General features: G+C 41.2%; 1 protein-coding gene across 1 annotated transcript in view; it reads left to right on the top strand.

Moving 5' to 3' along the window:
- Dok6 (docking protein 6) overlaps positions 1–21,590 on the top strand; it is a 366,478-nt gene that overhangs the window by 262,901 nt on the left and 81,987 nt on the right. The gene's annotated exons all lie outside the window — the stretch shown is intronic.

Below are 21,590 nucleotides of genomic sequence, written 5' to 3'. Positions count from 1 at the left end.
TGCCTAAGAATAGTGTTTTGAATTCCACTCCTTTTGCTAAGAATAATTTCTGAATTGTTTCTGATTTCTAAATGGGCACTCAGGTGACAAAACTTTTCAACCCACCCAGGACCCTGGGAAACATTGATCTGATTTTCAAACCTGCAGTTATCTTTCTTCTAGAATAGCCTTTTAATGCATGTTTAGCTACTTGCATGTAGCAGTGCTTTTTAGATGCTTCCAAGTGTTTCATGCACAGGCGTGTGTGGACTTCCTTTTCTAGTGGTGTGAGTGCACCACACTCCCTTTACCCTTATATTAGTCAGCTTTTTCACTGTTATTAAAGGACACAACCAGCACAATTATAGAGGAGGAATAGTTTGCTCACAGTTGCTGAGTTTTTAGTCCATAGACTGCCAGCTCCATTTCTCAGGGCTTGAGGTGAGGCTGAACATCAGGGTGGGAGATGGTGGTGGAAGGAAGCAGCTCACGTGTGATCTGAAAGCAGAGTCCACTCGCCAGGTATAAATATATACCCAAAGCCACACCCTAATTCCCACCTCCTTCAGCCACACCCTGCCACTTCAGTTACCACTCAGGTAATCCCTCCTAGGGGATTAAAGCACTGAGTGGGTTAAGACTCTTAAAACCCAATCATTTCTCCTCTGAACCTTCTTGCAGAGTCTCACATATGAGCTTTTAGGGGACACCTCACATCCAAATCATAACAACCCTCCACCAGTCAAGAGTTTTAAGTTTATTTTAGCTTCTTATCTCACTTAAACCCGTTAGTGCTGGTTTTAAGGAATAATTCTCTCTCACCCTTTCTGTATCACAGGCAAAGATTAACTCATTTTATTCCAAAACTTCCTGGAATCCATAGATGTACTTCTGGATTTTGATCCCCCCAGTACTGTAATATTACACAACAAAAAGCTTTCATCATACAAAGACGGATACATGAAAGCTTTCATGAAGCCTCATTGATAATTCTTTGTGTGTGTGTGTGTGTGTGTGTGTGTGTGTGTGTGTGTGTGAGTAAATCAAAAACTTTGAAAAAGGAAAGAAATGAAAACAATAGAAAAAATGGGTGAATATGCTTCACGTTGCATTAATAAAAGCTTGGAAACAATTAAAAATTGCTTAGAACACAGCAATGATAACTTTAGTTGATTTTGTTATTATTTAGGGGCAATGAAAACAATAGCCCAAGAGATGATTGACACTAAGGATACTCTGTACATGTCTCAGGCTGGGGGCATGTGCCTGCCTGGGGGAGGAACCGATGCCAGTCAGGAAGCAGAGAGAGGAGCCTGTGCCCAGGAGTCTGGTGAACAGGTAGGGGAACGGCTGGGTTGGATATTTTCAGCAAGCTCTGAGGAGTCTAGTGTCTCGTCTTGACCCTGAGGTGATTGGTGCAGCCAGACAGTGTAGTACGTTCCTTTGGAATCCTGTGAGAAATTCTTTTATACATGCTGTTGAGGCTCTTTTAAAGTCAGCAGAAAGCTGCCTTGCCTAACCTTATGTGGCACAACTCCATGTCACCAGAGCTTAAGGGAACAAGGACAGAGAAATCTGTGCTGCCCACATTGGGTCTTGGAGACAGAGGCGTGGATTTGTTTCCCCTTGCACTTGAAATTCACTGGGGGCCCAAGTGACTTTGGTGATTGGAAAGGAAGAGGTAAAGGCTTGCAGTGGCTGACAGGAAGTTGGGTGGGGGGGATTCTGCAGCAGGGAGAAGCACTGAGGTGTTGAATCCTCTATTCGGAGAGCAGTACATTCAGATGTGAGCTGAAAATAACAATAGAGCATATGTTATCAAGAAAGGAGCCATGAGTCAGGGGTGGAAAATAGCAAGGTAGTAAAATTGTTAGAGAAATTGTTCTGTACCATTATGATGAGGCCCCTATTTAGTTTACAAAGGGAAGCCTATTTTACATTGTGCCTATCAAAGAGTGAGCAATCAGCTTCTATTGTGCTCCTAGCTCTGTCTCTCACAGACAGGAGGATCCGCAGGTGTTGTTACACCAGTCATGAATTCCACCACTCAGATAAGCCCGGTGATGTTCAGTATTCGCACCTTTTCTCTCTAGCCTGCTGGCCCTCAGTTTGCCCCTCACAGGAACAATGACAGCATTAAATACCAGAAAAGAGAATCAGGAGGACCGTCCTAATGGAGAGATGAATATACTTGATGCTGACAAATAGGAAAACTGAAATTTCTATTCTAAAATCTGAATAAAAGCTAAGACATTGACAGTGCAATATAGTGTTCTTACATATTCAGATCTTCATCGTTTTAAATCTTAGGAGAGGAAAAAATAGGATGAATTTGTTGAAAGCAACGTGCGATCCATATCTGAAAGTCCTAGACCCCGTGTGGTTGAGGACTGGTCCACACTGAGATTAGTTACCACATAAACACTGTTTAAAAACTCAACATGAAGCATGATTTAGCAAGACTAACACTTTTACTATCACCTGGTTTATGTTATTAACCAAAATATCATCTACTGGCTTCCCAGGAGTTATAGTGTTATAATCCCACTTTTGCATAGTCTGTGCATTATCAACACACAATATTAATTGTTAACATATAATATATTATTATGTTTTAAAAATCATTATAATTTATATTTATAACATTAATAAATAAATACTAAATATAGTTGATGTTTATAAGGTATATAATACAATGTTTTACATGATTATATTGTTTTATATAAGAGTTTTACTTACTTTTTCTAACCCACACCTTGATACAGGTCATTCCTTCAATAATCCACCCAGCTCCTGGCCCAAGCCTTCACTAGCAGATTGCTATGCTCTTGAGAGTCTCCTAGTGAGGGCTGTTACTTCTATCACAGCATTGATTATCTTTAATTATTTTTAAAAGTTTCTCATTTTTGCCTTTTCTACCACTGAAGCCCTAGAATGCTGGTGCTAAATTCATTTAATTCATTTTTCTCCATGTCTTTAGTGTATGAACATATAAATTACTTCTGAAATGAATGTTTTCAGAGCACAATGATATTTTAATTGCATAAAATCAAATCTTAATTCATATTTCATTTATTTCTCAAAATACTTGTAGCAATCTGTATTTTTGCTGCTTTATGTAGTCATTCTGCCAAAAATTCTAATTCACTGTGATGCATTTACAAAGACAGGATCTTGGGGAAGGTGAACATATACTGTATTAGGAGGAAGATACTATGTGTTTCAGGCCTCAAACTTTTTCAATAATGAGTCCTTTACACTGACATATTTAAAAAATAGCCAGAAAATCACAGCAAGGTAGCATTGCCCAAAGAACAACAAGAATAAACAAAGAAATAATAACAAATCCCAAAAGACAATAGATAGGAAAGTTATCATATGGAGACTTCAAGATAAATATACTTACAATACTTAAAGAGATAAAAGACAAGTTTGAGAATTTATTCAAAGAACTGGAAACCATGACGAAGATGAAGAATTTCAGAATGAGTAAGTGCAGAAACCTACAGCTCACATCCTATTTAATGATGAGGAAGTCAAAGCATCCTGCTGAGACCAGGAATGAAGCAAAGATGTTCCTTCTCACTGCTGCTTTCCAAAACCACACTAGAAGTCGAGCTAATCAGTAACAGGAGGAAGGAAGCAGTTCATACAAATTGGAAAGAAAGGAAGAAAACTGTCTTTGTTCGCCAATGGCATGATCGTCTACGTAGAAAATCTGAATCAACACCAACAACAAAATCTTCTGGAAGTAACAAGCCAGTAAGATAAGGAACTAACATACAAAGTTCAACCACTTTCCCAGAAACCATCAATGAACAAGTGGGATTTAAAGTTAATACCATTTATATTAGCACCCTCCAAAAGAAAGTGTTTTTGTTAGATTAACATCTAACAAAAACACGCATAAGATCTATGTGAGGAAAACGATGAAGCTCTGATGAAAAAACTACATATATGGAGATAGTTCATGTTCATGATGAGGAAGGTTCCATGTTGTCAAGATGCCAGTTCCCACCTTAGTCTAGCAATTCAGTGCAATCCCAAACAAAATCCGAGCAAGTTACTTTATGGATTTTGGAAAACTGTTTTGAAAGCTTGCGGGGAAAGGCAAAAGGTATGGCATAGCCAACACAATATTGAAGCAAAAATACAGTCAGAGGACGGACACTACCCAACTCCAAGATTTATTATAAAGCAAAGTAATCTAAATAGTGTGATATTGGCAAAAGAATAGACAAATAGAGCAGTAGATCAGAACAGAGAGACAGACCCACAGTTCTTTGACAAAGGAGCAAAAGTAATACAGTAGGGGGAAATATTCTTTCTAATAAATGATGCTATGACAACTAAACAGCCACATGCAAAGAAAAATTTTTAAAAGAATATGAGTCATAGATATAAATACAAAATGCCAAGCTAAAAGCCTCCTAGGGAATAATGTAGGAAAAAATATAAATGCTCATGGCTAAGGAGGTGACTTTTTAGATAAAACACAAAAGACACAATCCATGAAATAACTGATACGTTGGACTTCATTAAAATAAAAAACAAATCTCTTCTGTGAAAGTCAGTATCAAGAGAATGGAAAGAAAAGCCACAGACAGAGACTATTTGTTCCTGATAAGGGACCATTACCTGATAATATAGAGAGAACTCATAAGACTGAACATTAAGAAAACAGCCCAATTGCTGATAATACCAAATGGTAGAGCCTTTTTGCAAACGACAAAGGCAGTTTGGCAGTTTCTTACAAAACAAAACCTAGTCTCACCATAGAGTCCAGTAATTGTGCTCCTTGGCTTCTACCTAAAGGAGCCAAAAACATAGGCCCACACAAAAACCTCTGTGTCGATGTTTACAGCAACTTTGTTCACAATTGCCAAGACCTGGAGACAACCAAGATGTCCTTCAGTCGGTAAATCAATAAAAGGCTGAAGTACATCCAGACAATGAAATACTATTCAGCATTAAGAAAATGAGCTATCAAGCTATGAAAAGACATGGAGAAAACTTAAGTGCATATCACTAAGTGAAGGAAAGCAATCTGCAAAGTCTTCCTACTGGACATGTCCAACCAAAGGGATACTAGAGGATATCCAAATGGCCAACAAGAACAGTAAGGTCATTCAATTCTGCTATTCCTCAGGAGATAAGAAACTCAAAAGTTTCAGTAAGATAAGACTATCTATACCTGATGATGGTTAAAATTAAAAAGATTGACAAGATCAAGTTCAGGGGAAGATGTTTAACAGTAGGAATTCCCAGATAGTAAGGAGCAGAAATTCATATAATCACTGTTTTTTCATGTAACAAAGTACTTTGACTTCTAAACATATGCTTGATAAAAAAGAAAAAACCCTCTGTGCATACTGACTGAAAGACATGTATGTGAATTTGGTAAGCTCCCCAAAGTGGAAATAACCTAAATATACCTCAGCTGCAGTACTGCATAATAAGACAGCATTATCAAAATATGGAATGATAAAGTTTAATCAAACAGTCACCTACCTGCACTATACTCAAGTACTTGGGTGAACAAGTCTATAAGCTAGCTTTGGTGGTGCACACCAGTCCCAGAGGGTCATGAGTTCAAGACCACAACTCCTCTACAGTTGTGCGGGCCAGGTCATTTAGTCACAGCAGTGAAAAAGCTGACTAAAACAGGCCCTGAGCTACTTAATGAGACCCTGTCTCAAAATAAGAAATTAAAAGTGAAAAGGGACCGGGGATGTGGCGCATTGTTTAAGTGCCCCTGTCTTCAATCCCCCATACCAAAAAAATAAAAAGAAAAAAGAAAGAAATGAAATTACAAGTTAAGCAAAACAAAGCTATAATGTTTACAGATGATTAATTAAATGAAACACTAAAGGAAATTAGGTAAACTAGAGCCCTAAAGATCTGAGGAAATCACAGTAGAGGGGGGGGAAGTGGGTTGGGAAGGAGATGAACATGAAATCCCCGTGTTGAGACGAGGTGGTAATTACACCATCACCCAGTGGGAGTAGTTTATGGATATTAATACACACTAAAGTTTGCTTGCTGATAAGTCAGTGAGCCATACATTTATATTTTATTTTATCCCATGTTCTGTGTATGTTTCTCACAACCAAAAACTTACATGAAAGTATTCAAATTATAAGAAAAAGTGCCCTTTTTTTTCTACATCAAAACCTTCTGTCATTTCAGAATATGGAAAAGAACACACTGAGCAATATCTTAATTCTCCTGTGCATCCATATTAAAACATCTCGTTATGAGGATATTGGGTCAACTTTCAACTCATTAAACTTATCTCCCAATTTTTGGACTGACAAGAACATTTGCTAAGTAGTAAGATTATGAGGACATGTGGCTCTCGTCACGTACATAACCCATGATTGCACTCATGTCTGCATTTCCCTGCGGAGTCTATATGCTAATTCTGGATTTAAATCTCCATGCTGAAGACAATGAAGAAGTTTTCCAAGCATTGCCACAGCAGCAAATAGAAGATCTTAATCTGAAATGCAGATCTTCAAATTTAGTTGCTGTTTACCCAGAATAACCAAGTTGATAGATTTCCTGACAGGTGTTCTAGTATAAGTTTATCAAGTTCTTCTGTCCAATTTTTGTCATAACTTCCGTGGACGTAATAATCAATTCATTTATCTCTCCAAATAGTCACAAATCATCCCAACTGTTGGTTTCTGGTTTTTGAAATACAGATAGTATTTTGGTTGTATGATCATGTTCCCATAAAAGACTATTGAAATCAAAATTTCAAAGTTTTCCTTCCTGGATAATAGCTCATCTGGAGTGACAAATTGTATCAAATGTGGACACCCTAAAACCTACAGAATAATTTTTTTTTGGTTCTTAGAAATGTCCTATACCTAGCACGCCCCAAAAATGCATTTTTAGGTTGAGTCTTGAGTGTCTTATTACTTTTCTACTTATCAATGCTTATACATTCCAAAGCTCACCAAAAGGAAGAAGAGCATAGCCTACTGTTCCCATGATGTCATCCACATGTCTGAATGTAAAAGTCCCCTCCTGGGCACTGTTGGGAGATCAGTCAGTGCTGTACAGCACACAGTCAAGGTCTTCTCTGGAAGCCCCTCTCTCCAGCACGCATGTGTATTCCAGCACATCGTAGGCATCAGGTAATATTTTCTCAGTCATTTGAGGACCTCTTTATTTTGACCCCCATCGTCTTCCAGTGGCAGAGACTTGGTGGAATCTTCAGCAGACATTTCAGACTTGCTGTAGATCCGATCAGGATATTAAAAAAAATAAGGTTTTCCATATAAATATGTTTATGACAATATAAGTTATGAAAGTAGGAAAAGTAGTGTTTTCGTTGTTTAAAGCAAAAAATCATAAATAAATTTATTTTGTTCAATCACATTTTGCTGCTGTGTGCAATACACTTTCAGGTGTATTCTTTAACTGCAATAAGCATTTTCATCTCTGTGTCTTGACAGTAGTCATCCATCAAAAAAAATGCTAATTATATTAGTTTTTGCCTAAGCCATCTCCCTTGGAAAGAATTTTTAAAATGCAGTAGAAGCATTATTACGAATTTGCTTAAAGTATTTCATACATTTATTGATGAGAACAGAAAAATAGAGGAAACAAGTACCAAAGAATTATTTTTCTTGTCTTTGCAAAAGACAATCTAAACATATATAGAAATAAATGACATAAGCAGGGATATCTTTCCAAATGGAAGAAAAGGGTCTCTGAAAGCGGATTCTCTCTGGTGTGAACGACAAGCATGCCGGATGAACCTGTGTAACCTTTCAAAAGGCTTTATTAATGAGAGAACTGTTTGGAACACGATGGAAACTCAGGGGAAACTGAAACTTCCCTCAAAAAAAAGATATGGTGCAATTTCAAATCCCTTCTCAATGGAGCTGTTAGCTGAATTCTATAGCATAGAATGAACTCGTATGTGCAGGTCTACGTGCCGCTTTTGATCATGGTTGAAAAGCTTCGATGTTCTGAATGCATTCTTCAGGGAAGGAAATGATGCTAAAGCTCTTACACTATACCTGTGAACTTTGGGTTCACATTTACACAAAAATGGTATTATTCAAGTAGCTTATAATTCTTATCTTCAAGGGAGCACTGGCACGCAGCCGAGCAGCTCCTCTGTGGTGTGGTGGACACTCACACTAATGTCTGCTGGGCCTGGCCTGGGTGTTTTCCCTTGGATCTGAAACTAGGAGGATGTTAACAACCAAGTTTTGGGGCTCAACTACCATGTCCTCTCCCCAAAGTGTCCCCCTCCTTGATCCTCTCTCAGAGAATTAGCTGTGTGGCCTGCATGGCTCATTATCTCAAGCAGCACAAAATTGCTAACTTTCCAAACACCCAAATAGAACTCGCAGCCCTTGGCTTTTTCATCCTAGTCTTTATCTTGAGAATCCTAATCTTCTGGAAAATTGTTCATGAGTACATACTGCTGAACTCATTTTCCTTAGTAGTCATGGCTCAGGATAGAAAACGAATTGAGATCACATTTATTCTATTGTTTGATTTTCCCCTGCCCCCAATGCTGACTCTCTGATTTTAGCTGGTATCTAGATACACTCTTTCTCCCAGCTTGAGAATTCATCTAAGCCAAGACCCCAATGTGCTGAAATTCTGTGTTCTCTCTTAAGACTATAAACTAGTATTGCAGTGTCCATAAATATGCAGAATTATCACATGTCAGTTTCAAAACATGTATTGATTTTTAAATAACTATAGTCCACAGAACTTATATCTCTTGTACCATCTAATTCCCAGTTTTGTTGTTGTTGTTACACATATTTTTAATTTATAATTTAACTAATATGTGACACTCAAAATCACCTGTTGGAACTTATGGCCAGCGAGCCTTTGGAAACTCATGTTAGGAAATTCCCCCGCTGCTTAACTCCCCACATGCAAGCACTGTGCACTCAGCCCAGTCACCCCAGCTGCGGCAGAGACTCCAGCAAGTACATTCTCCGTGCACTTTTCCCTGCCACCATGCCATATCAGTAATATACAATAATGATGTATGATAATCTTTCCTTGATAGAACACCTTTGAAAAATATTTTTGTATTTTTCATTTGCAAAGAATGTTTTGATGAGTTATGTGTGGCTGGGTAGCAAGTCACCCTGCAGTTGCATGGTTTAAACACCAACCCTTGATGACCATGAGTCTACAGGTTTTCTGAGCTGTGCTAAACTGGGGCAGCTTCCACTGTCAATGTTCTACAGTCCGTCAGTCGGTCAGCAGCTTGGATGGAGACTGAGACTGAAAAGGGTGTGTCCTACTTGTCTTGTGGCTGGCAGATCTTGACAGACACATGTCTCTTATCCAGTGGGGTACCTGGGTTTGTTCATAGGGCAGCAGGTGCAGGAGAGCCCATTTAACAGACCCTGTGAAGGTTATTGATTGTGTCTCATTTCTTATTCTCCCATTGGCCAAAGCAGCCACAGGCTGATGCAGAGCCAAAAGATGGAGAGAAATGCCACCTCTGATGGGAGGCACTTCAAAGGCACATGGTAAGGGCTCAGGTGCAGGAAGGGAAGGAGTCTGTGGTCACCGTTGCATTCCTCAGTAAGAGGCATCATGGACGAAGGCTGAGCTGCAAAGCAAACTTAGCACGTGCCAGGAACTATGCTTGTTACTGCTCATCACAGCAACCCCTGAACAGATATTATCTTTTTTGCTCTACCATGGAGAAAACTGAAGGCTCAGAGAGTTTAAAGACCTTCTTATAAAGGAGGTTTATGCCCAGAATGAAAGAAATGACCTACTCAAACAGCTGAATTGAGAACGATTCAACACAGGACTAAAGAGGTGTCGGTGAGACTAAGGTGTAACCACTAGATGAACAAGCTCACAGGACTAGCTAGGAGGAGGCTTTCTCCCTGTCTCCCAACCCAATGCCTAAAGGAGCAGGGAAACCAGAGCCCAGAGAGAACCCGGGTCTTGACAGGAAACACTGTCAAAACCACAGCGTCCAGGGTGCGCGAAACCCTCAGTGCTCACTCCCCGTCTTCTGCTCATGTCCGTTTGGCCAGAAGCAAGAAGCCTGGACCTGTAGCCGTCTGCTTCCCCTGGCACCGTGCCAGGGAGGCAAGGCAGGAAGGACAGAGAATAGACGTCAAGATACAAGCACAGAGTGGCCCGCACACTCAAGGTCACAAAAGTCATCAACAGCACAACCCAGAATTGAAACCCCATCCATGGAGGCTGAATCTAGAACTCCTTTGCTCAACTAGCAGATTTAAATTGGGCATTATCAGATCATTTTCTTTGGCAGGTGTTTACACTAATAGGAAAATACTTCCTATCCCTAAAGTTAATTCCATCACATGTAGGTTAAAATATTGATACAAAAATATTCACCCAAACTCCATAATTATAGCACAGGGTCCTAAGGAAATGTCCATCATTGCTCTATTTACTAGTGAAACTGTTTCAAAATGAACCCTGCCGTAACAAAACCCCTAAAGAAATAAGAAATAATCCTGAAAAGAAATTCTGTTTTCTTACTGTTTTGCCAAATAAAATTGACATTTTAAATAAAACCCCAGAGAAAAATACATAAAGCCACCCAAATCCAGAGTCATAAACTAAGGCTTTTCTATTTATTCCAGTCCTGATCAGCTATAAATATTTTTCATACTGCATTTCTATTAAACACGGAGAAAGCTGACCCTAGGAATAGGGATGGGTTATTTTGCCTGCGATTCTAACCACATCATCTGCATGCTCCGTTGCACTAAATATAATGAAACTTGCTACAGGGGAAGATAGCACAGCCCCAAGAACAAAAAATGAATTTCAAAAAAGGCAACATTACCAGGCTATGCAATCCAAACCTTCCACTGCAGGGCAAACAGGTTGAAAAATGACCTTTCCACAGCCGGTGAAATAGCAAAGTGTTTTTGTTGCCTTCTCAACTGCTGTCTGTCTGGGTGGAAGCACAGGGAGATTTCCCCCGTGGAAAGCTGCCACTTTACCAGGGAAGCAGTTTTTCACCAGCAAATTCTCTGACGGGGACAATTGCTAGTTTGATAGAGCACACGCTAGGGTGCGATTGGGCCTGTCAGAAGTATTGTGGGTCACAGTCTGAGGACGGGAAACACAGTTTCCAAACATAGAAATGCCCCATCCTGGGGGCGTGCAGCAGCGAGGACGGGGTTCAAAAGCACATCGAGAAAGTGTTGCCAAGGAGGGAGATTCAGCTCTCCGGAGAGCGCCAAGCTCCTGGAAAACCAGCTCCCGTGATCACCCTAATAATGTCTATCGTGGCAAAGGGCTTTACAGTGCTTCATTTTGATCCTCATAGAAATCCTCTAAGGTGTGTAAAGAAGAGTTTTAGGGATAAGCAGCCACAGACTTGGAGGTCAGGTGACTTTTCCAAGGCATCCAGACCCTTTGGCTCCTCGTCAGTGTTTGCCCCGGGATGCTCCAAGCCTTGGCAGGCTTCCTTCCAACCTTGCAAGTTGGCCCTTCCTTCGCTTAGTGCAACCCAGACCAGCCAGCTGCCTAACCCTGGTGTCAAAACCTTGAAGCCTCCTTCAACCTAATATTCATTAAAAAAGACACATGGGACATTTGCTTTCCAAAACTGTCTTGTTTTCTACCTTGCTCATTCCTTCTCCTCTTCAATTTCTAGGAAATCCTAATAAAAATAGCAAAAGAAATGATCATTGGCAATTTAAATGCAAAATTAATCCTGGGATAAAAAAATATAGTATGAATTATAGAAGTATAAAATAACTTTACAGGGCAAGTGTCTAGAATCTTAGGCAACAGAACAATTCAAAAGTTTGTATAATTAAGATTCCTATAATTCATCCTTATATTTAATAAAAAAATTAAGCCCTTTAGATATTGCTTAGCCCCAGACCACCTTTTGTTCATGGAGAAGATAGCATTTAAAATGAGTATTTCACAGTGTCTTAACGGCTTAGCAAACCTGAAGGGATATCTTCCCCAAGATTGCTTTGATCCAGGATAGGTATTTATAATATGCAGCCGAGGACATTGACCATTTAAGAAAAATGAGATAAACCAGATATTGTTTGAATTCCCATTAAGTCTCAAGGATGGAAGAGTAAATTTCTCTCAACTGTTTTCCTTTGGCATTTTTATTCCACTCTTCACCACAGTTGGTGCTGGGTTGGGAACAGTAGGAAAGACTCCAGTGGACACCCACCTCCTTTCTGCGTCCACAGTGCTGCAGCCTGGGCTGGGACAGGTGCCAGGGGCAGGACAGGCCCTCGGTCCTCTCCCTGCTCTTGTCTCCCCACTCAGGAAGGGGGTCTGGGAGGGAGCGAGGTGTGAAAGTAGCTCCCGGGGCGCCTTGACCAGCTAGTGCCAGCGTTACGAAGAAGGTTAAGTTGGAATCACCTGCCACTGGATATTTGTGTTTCCTTTCCTCCACCCGACACGCCAGGACCCCGATACCTTCATGCAGCCCCTGGCTGGCAAAACCAAAGGTGTCATAGCTCCCTCTCCTTAGCGTTCGAGACTGCCCTCTCCAGAGAACCAAGCTCCGTTCCTGTGAACAATCTTCCGTTCCCAAAGTGATTGATAATTCCTATCCCGAGCCCCTCTGCTCCCTGAGAGGTGTTTAATAACTCAAGATATTTCTGGGAACATGAAAGAAATGTATCTGGGTTCCCTGGTGGAGACGTGGTGAGATGCAGGTGTCAGAGCCCAAGCCCCTCTGAAGATGCACCAGAATGTCACTCATTCCAGAGCTTCCCCAGTCACCACCTGTCACCACAGGGCCACTGCTGGGCTGGGCAAGAGCCTCCGATACGATGAGTGACACATCAATGTGAGCTGAATCAGAAAAAGCCAATGGGAACTGGGCCCCAGGAGAAGGTCTCCAAGGCCCGTGCCTCCCTCCTGGGTTGGGTGGAGCTGGAAAGCATCCTGGGCTTGTTCTAAAAGCACTACCTCTAAACCTGCAGATGCAGAAGAACCCCCTGAAGCCTTTGTTTAAAATACGGCTTCAGTTGCTGTTAGCAGAAATCTGACGGAATTCAAATATAGGAAACAGAAGACGCCCATCAGAGGAGGTGGAAGAGGGAGTGGAGGATTCGGGAAGAGGCCACACACCCTCAGCAAGCTCCCGTGGCCTCCTCTGGCCTCTCCCTTCACAGCTGGACGTCTGACACTGGGCCTACTGCTCTGCGTCTTCCAGGTTCCGTCACGCATGGGGGAGGAGGTGACTGCCACCAGCCCACGACTGAAGTTAGATGGGGTACACTCGGGCAGGCTGTGGGCACAGGGGGCAACGAAGCAGAGGCACAGAACACACCGTGAGGATGGGAACTTGAAATTAATTCCTGTATTTGAGATCTGGCCCTTTCCCTCCTCTGCTTTTGAACTCTGCCTCGGTTCTTTCCTGTCCTCAGGATATAGCCAACGTGTTCACTGAAAAGCTCTGTTATTGGAAAACTCACTTTCTCTCACTCCTTGGGGATTTGGTGTCACCATGGATCCCTGGCCCTTCCCATTCGTCTTTCTGTCTTCCTCCTCTTGTCCATGTGCTGTGTCTCTCACTCCGTGCCTTCCTCCAGCTTCTCAACCAGCATGAATCTCACCTGAACAATGATGTTAGCCTACCAACCCACACTCCTCACTTCAGGAGCAAACGACCACAGTGGAAAGGATACTGGTGCCCGAATACGCCCTGCCCTGGCGACCCTTTCTTTATCATCAGGCTCTGTCCTGCTGTTACAAAATACCGCCTGCTCAGTGGCTTATCAACAACCAACATTCCACAGAGTCCTGGAGCCTGGGAAATCCAAGACCACATGCTGCCAGGTTTGGTGTCTGGTGAGATCCTAGCCTCAGACAGTGCCTTCAGGCTGTGTGCCACACGGTGGGGACCACGCAAGCTACCTGGGCGCTTTGCCTATCAGAGCATGGTCCTGGGCAGAGGGCTCCCTCTGATGACCTCTCACCTCCCAAGGCCTCACTCCTCACACAATTCAGTTGGGAATCAAGTTCAACACGTGAATTCTGAGGGAACATGAACTCTCAGACCACAGCTGACTGTCCTCTGAAGTGATAGAAATCTAGATCAAAAGAGCCCTTTCTAACGAATGCCACCTGATGCGCTCAACATCTGTAAGAATCTATTTTTGGTTTGGGCTCTTTCTGCAGCTTTCTGACAAGGACAAGAGCCTCTCTATATGCAGTTGCTTCCATGCCTTCAAGGGTCTGCAGAGCCCAAAGCAACGCTTTAGAGGAGTTAGGGCCAAACAGGCAGACACTTAGGGAAAATGATTTGCACCCAAATTCATGTAGACTGTAGAACTAACTTGAGGACTATGAAAATTTAAGACCACAGTAAATGAAAACCTTTGCTGGTTAATTTTCATGAATAATGGAATGAGGATGTTACTATTTGAAACTGTAAATGTTTTACAATGGTACCAGGTTCAAGAATGTAACATTACTTGGGTAAGAAAGTGCAGGTTCTCATTGCACCACAAACACATGCATCACAATATCAGATGGTACCTCATTAATATATGCAATTTTTATACTCTATGTATCAGTTAAGAAAACAACTAACAATTCTATTAAAATACTAAGGCACCTGAAAACAATAAGAAGAAAAGGCAGATTCTTTATTTTCTCTATATTTCTATTTCTTCTGACCCTTTGCCTTCTAACTTCTCCTTCTAACTTCCTCCCACTGGAAAGAGATATTAACTTGCCCTTTTGAAAAAGTTGACTCATCTTGGTGTTAGACTTTCTTCTGCCCCTCCTTCCAAGTTTGATGTGTGAACACATAAAAGACTTACATGACCTTCTGGAGTAACAGGATCCTTGGATCCAAGCTCATGAGGCCTTCATGGGATATGCTGGTACTTCACCTGAAACCACGACTCTGACCAGTCTCCTCAATCTTAGAAGTCCTTATACTCTCCTCTTCCCAACCCCAGTCCTCCCCAGAGGGATCCAAGATCCCTGCACACAAACTAGGATGGAGAAGTTTGGCTTTCAACTCATCTCTCTGGGAGCCAATTAATTTTACCTTCCTGCTTCCTCTGAAAGACATCAGGACATAGAAACCACATCCACTAAGTTCCAACTCTCTTCCTTTTCCTGGCCCATAGTTGAGAGGTCTAGAAGGAACAGGTCAACTCTCAAGTCATGTCCAAATTTCTATCTAGCTATGACTTATAGTAAAATTGATCTGGTCATCCAGACCTAGCATTTGGAAATTCACAAACATCTGCCTAGCCAGTAACTCAACTCTTACTCTGAATGTCAGAAGCAAAATATCGGTTTCGTATTTCTTTTGCTGTAGGAATACCTCCCAAGCAAATGAAATCCTTTGTATATTAGGGGGAAAGATTCCACACTGCTTTGTCAGTAGAGGAAATTACCTGTTATGCTGGTAAAAGAGTTAGCCAAAACACTGAGGTAATCTTCTCCTGCCCCTCATCAGTCCTGCCTCGTCTGCAGCTATGTCTGGGGAGGATGTGGCTCCTGGGGTCCAGGGATCAAGGGGATCCTCTTGCCTTCTCTACAGGCTGATTCAGGGACTGAAGGCCTCTGTGGATCTCAGCAGAAAGAACTCCCAGAGCAGTGCTGGGAACAAAGCAAACCCCAAAGCGGAAATAAATTCCTCTTTTCATCTCCGTCTCTCTTCGTCCTTCGATTTTTCAGTCACCGTTGCTTTGTCAATGACAGCAACTGCAGTGGCTCCCACTCATCACTCTTTAGCTCCCCAGTTTGGGAAAACAGATTTTCACGAGCTTAGAGGAGGGCCGGAGAAGTTAGAAGGCCAATATAGACCTGCTGTATTAGAGTTCTTTAGAGAACAGAACCAGTAGAGGAGAGACACAGAGAGGTGGCCATGATCTGCAAACAGACATACAAAAATATAAAAAGATACATGTGCATATGGACATATATGTCTATGTATATATGTAAATTTTGATCTGAGTATGAGAAGACAGACTGCAGGTCTGGATCAGGATTCCTGACAGATACCAGCAGGAACATGGTGGTGAAGGCCCAGATGAGCACGATTCATTGAGAAAATGCCAGTGGTGTAGCGATGGGTAGGGGTTATCCATGGAGTAGGACAGAAGCTGACACTTCTGTGTCAGAAAAAAGGTATTTACAAGGATTCCCACATGTTGCCCTTGGGAAATGGAAGAGATATTCATTTGTTAATGTACAAAACAAAATGCAAAGGAACAGCCTAGATAAAAAGTTCATGTTATCAGTTTGAGATATTTTCACTTTTAGTTGCTTGGAAAATACCACATAGTTGGAAATAAAGGTCAGAAACTCAGAAGAAATGCCAACAGCAAATAGTGGTAGTTAAACTCGTGACCGTGGATGAGTGGCCAGGGGAAAAACAGAAAGACGGAAGGCTGACCAACAGTGGAACCCTAGAGCACAGTGAAATTTAATGAGTAAACACAACAGCAGAAATAGTGAATTCCAGTAGGTGAATTCACTTCAACCAAAGACTGCATTTTCTAAATCAAACCTAACTTTGTTATTTCATGTTCCTTGTCCTACTAAAGCACTGAAATTTTGCATTGCTTCTGCATTTTGACCATTATATGAATTAGTGTTATGAAATTATTTTGCCCCCTGTTTATCTGTCCTGGTTATTATTTTTCTATCTATATATCTGCTTTTTCAGGAAACTTTTTCAAAACATTAACTAGGATGGGCTTGGCAAGACTTTATATTTTTTTCTTCACAATTAGAATGAGCCATAGGTAAAGGAAGTGATTTCAATTCATTTTACAAAAGGAAGTAACTGGGCCCTACTAAGCCAAGGGAAATTTCCACTGTGATCTGTTTAAACACCAAATCCAAAGACATTGCCCCAACTGTGAGAACAAATAATGGGATCAGGGTCTATGAAGCAATACATGGGAAGAAAAGATAAAGAGAACGCATCGTCCTCAAATTGCACAAGAATGGAGGGGCTTTGAAAGTTTTATTGAAAGTTCTAATAAAAGCTATCAAAGAGCAGAATCCTACAAAGTGAAGGAAAAAAAAAACAGAAAAATAAGGATGAAATGCATATGCTATGATGAGGAAAATAAATTTGATGAGTTTTTTCAGAAACCTGAGAAAAAGGGTACCACAATACAGAAGGAGGAGGACGGTAGATGATCAATAGGGAGACACACAACAAGAGAAAAAGGAAATGTCCAACTACAATCGCCAGAACAATTGGAGCAAAATCAAGAGTAAGGAATATTCTTGGCATTTCCTAAACTTCTTGAATCTGAAAATTTATATCTGTCATCAAATTTGGGAATTGGGAGCCATTGTTCCTTCTAGAATTTTTCCCCCTCTTTTCTTCTTCTTTCCTTCTGGAATTCCAGGCACATGCATGCAACATGAGCTGATCTCTACCCAAAGGTTTCTATGGCTATGTTCATTTTATAGCAATCCTTTCCCTCTGTGTTCTTAAGAGTGAATAATCTCCATCAGTCCCTTGTCAAGACTTTCCTCAATCTTCTCCACTCTTACCTCAAAATCATTCCGTGATTTCCGCTTTTTGTTATTTCAGATACTAACTGTATTTTTCAATTCTGGAGTTTCCATCATGTTGCCTTAGTGTGCTCTGCATGGTGTCAGTCTCCTCTCCATGATGCCTTAGTGTACTCTTCATGATGCCTTTGTGTATTCTCCATGACGCCTTATTCCACTCCCCATGATGCCTTAGTCTACTCCTTTGATACCTTAGTCTACTGTCCATGATGTCGTAGTCCACTCTCTATGATACCTTAGTCTATTGTTCATATTGTTCATAGTTTCTTTGCACAGATCAATGTTTAAATCAACAGAGCTCTTAAACAGTAACCAATCTTTCCATAGCTGCTTATAAAACGTAAAATGTCAGCATTGTTAAGTGACACTAAATAGTTAAGCCTTTAATGGAATAAAAGTGTTAATTGATGTAAGATGCTCTGAAGAAAAGTTGTGCTTTTGAGAGTTCCGTTGCTTTCTATAATTAAACACTAAATTTTAAATTCTGGATAGAAACACCACTGAGTTTTCAGGAACATGCTCCTGCTCTCCTCCATTCCAGGCAATTTTAAATGTCTGCGGGCATGGAGGATAAATATTTGGTTATTAAATATGTATACAATATTGCAGAGCTTGAAGTGAGAATGAAATTATACAGCTCTGAAGAAGAATAAAATTGACAGGGGTCATCTAATTCACCTTTAGGAAACTTCATCAAGAGACTCACAGAATTATTTTAAAGCTTCCCTGTTTATTAATTTATTTTAAGTAAAGTGTCTCCATAGTTTTTGACTTGGTAAATTTATTTCGTTGGTCATTTAGAATAAAGGATGGCATTTAAAAGTCACCACTGCATAGAAAGCTAAGTTGGAGATTTACAGGAAAAGAGAGCGATGCTATTGTAGTTACTTGAGGGTGACTATTTCTCCAGGAAAATCTCCTCCAGGGCTCTATATTAGGGCTCTTTCTCTCCTTGAAGGCGACTACAAAAGCCATGTATATTGGAGTCATTCATTTGGAGTTCAGGTTCCTACAAACAGAGATATCCACATAATTTCTTATTCTTCCTGAGGAACTAACAATAGGAAGAACAAAAAACTTATGTGGGTATGTGTATTTGTAGGACGTAACAGAAATGAGACTGATGATGTTATCTTGAGAGATTCTGAAAGTGGTAAAGAAGGAGAATATGCTGGAAAAGGAATCTGGTCAACAAATATTTAGGGGAAAGACTAGGATTTTTAGGTTCTTATTCTATAAAAGTGCTTTGACAGCCAGCTATCTCAGATGGAGGGGTGCCCAAGACCATCCACAGGCTTCATGATTTTCTAGAAGACTCAGAAAACCTTCACACTCACAGCATGGCTGACTGCCAAGAGACACACTGTTTAAAACCAGCAAAGGGAAAGACCAGGAGACATCAGGCAAGGGCTTCCGGGCTCCCCCAGTGGTGCTGCCCGGGACACTCAGGTCTCCCAGCCGGGATGTCTGACAGCACAGGAGAAGTGCGGAGCACCCCCAGCCTGCGCGTCCTGGGATTTACTGGGGTCAGCCACCAGGGCACCAGACACCATCTGGACCCACCGCAGCTGCTCAGACTACAGCCTCCATCAGCATAAGGACAGCCTCTCACCCAAGTCACAGTGTGGGTCTCAACCTATCTGGCTTCACTGATGCAGGGAATAGGCAGAGTATCCAGAAGCCAGTCCAGGACCACCCTAAGCTGTATCCAGAAGATAGTCAAAGGCTCATCCTGAGGCTGTATCCAGAAGCCAGTCCAGGGCCCCTCTTGAAACCAGGACTTTTCATGAAATTGCATGGCTTGCATAATCCAGGCATGCTGAACTCTCGTCGTCCTTTCCTGAACTCCACCACATTCGTTACTTCATTTAATTTAAAAAAGAAGAAGGAGGAGGAGGAGGAGAAGAAGAAGGTGAAGGAGAAGGAGAAGAAGAAGGAGAAGGAGAAGGAGAAGAAGAAAAGAAAATCCTGTGACGAAAACTTGGATATCCCCGTTTTATAGCTGAAGAGCCAGTAGGTGAACCCCTTGCTCAGGTCAATCCTCCCACCACAGTAACCATGTGATTCTTTGACCAGTGCTTTTCTTCCCACTTCTTGAAGAGTCTCAGAGACTGTGGGTCTTGTATTTTTTCCTCTCCTCCTACCTCAGGCCAAGACAGTGTTGGCTTAATAGGACCTACTTAAAAAATATGTGACTGATTTATATGATAGGCCATGGCATGTTGTTTCAAATGTGTGTCCTAGTCTTTTAAATATTATGCTGCTATAATTTCCCTTATACTACAGTGTCAAAACAAAAACAGAAAACAAACAAGGAAAAAACAACCTTCAAAAGACGTGTCAGTAGTACCTCCTTAGAATCTCTGAGGCACCAAACCATGCCTCAGAACTAGAAGGGACCTTCAGGATTATATTCTTCAACATTTTATTTTAGATAAGAAAATGCATTAATTTTGTGCAAATACCTTACTAAGTCAAAGACAATATTTGCAGTTGTATTTAAATGTCAATTGAATTCTACTTTGGAGTCAGAACAACATACACTATCCATATTTTCACCACTTCTTAAAATGCAATCACTGGACGCTGAGCTAGGGGCAAGAGTGACTGTATTCAAATAGAACTGGCCCCTCCATCTACCTCTCTCCCAGTTAAGTAAAAGAACCTTTCTGGTTGCTTGTCTGCCCTTTTTCTGTTCTATTTCTTCCTTTCTAACCTTCAATTTCATGTGTCCCATTTTTGAAAACTGCACAAACAAGGCTTTAATTTGTGCTCATCTGATTCCCAAGTGTCACCATGTGCATAGAACCACCTGGGGACATTGTTAACATGCAGATTCAGATTCTGCACAAGCTCCCCGCAGGGCCTGCACCAGTGGCCCTGGGCCCTATTTTGAGAAGCAGGTCAAAAGCCATCGAAATCCTTCCATCTTTCTCCCTGACCTTCCCTCCAGTGTTGACTTGCTACCACCACGCTGTTTACACAGATAATAAAAAGTCTCCATATCTGTTCCCTGCCAGTCCCCAGAGATCACGTTTAAGCCACAACCAAGGAAACCTAAGTAGCTCATTTCAACATGACCAACAGAACCATGAAGAATTCTGACCTTCAGCTTGGCTTAGGCACCAAAATTTCAGAAATGGCACCTTCTGTTTCTTTGCTTCTCTTGCCTTGTTTCTTGATCAAGGGATGAATTTACAGTAGTTATTTCAGAGACTGGAAAAAACCCTCCTGTAAGCATTCAAACTTCCCCACAGGGCAGAGCTAAGTCCCAGGAAGTGGCCAAGCATTAGAATTCTACATCTCAATGACTGAGTATGAAATAACAACTGGTGCCTTCATTATCTCATTTCCGGAGGCTACTAGGCAGTGTTTTTCAGAGGACAAGGAACAAAACTCAACCTCAAAGGGGAGGCTCTCAGGACCTAGCAGTGGCTTTGCTGCTGCTCTTGGATTCCCTGACTCCCCTGAATCAACAAAGAAAGCTTGCTCCATTGTTTCACTTTGCAAAAACTCTTCATTTCCCCCCCAGACTTTCCATTTCACGCTGAGTGAATTTTATTAAGATGGCTTTCACAGAAGCTGAGTGCTGGGTCCATGGGCCCTGAGGGACCGCAGCCTCTGCAATGTCGGAAGCCTCCTGAGACAGCTCTTTTCTGCTGAAAAACTCCTTGGAGAATCGTAGAGTAGAATCGAAACTCTTTTTGGTGCTTGAAGAAGTAGTTTGGTCTCAAGAATATTTTGATGTTGGTACCTGCAAATTTTTTGATGGTATCACCTGGTTGGTTGGTGGCCTAGTTAATATCCAATGTCTGAGAATTCATATCACATTGATAAAACTGGCCTAAAGTATTAGTTAAAATCCTTTTCATTTTAGAACTAGGTATGTTAATAAAACTGACCCGAGTTCCTACTTACAATTTGTCTGTGGGTTTTCTTTCCAATAAAATATTGTGGTTTAAAAAGTCAATTATAATTACATTTCAATTAATAATAAAAAGGAGCTTATATTCTTATTTTTCCTCTCAAATTTACACAGTAAGAATTTTAATGTTATTATATGTTCAGAAGAAATG

Source organism: Urocitellus parryii, chromosome 13, assembly GCF_045843805.1.
Source record: "Urocitellus parryii isolate mUroPar1 chromosome 13, mUroPar1.hap1, whole genome shotgun sequence".
Lineage (NCBI taxonomy): Eukaryota > Metazoa > Chordata > Mammalia > Rodentia > Sciuridae > Urocitellus > Urocitellus parryii.
This window is presented reverse-complemented; position numbering and strand designations above follow the sequence as displayed.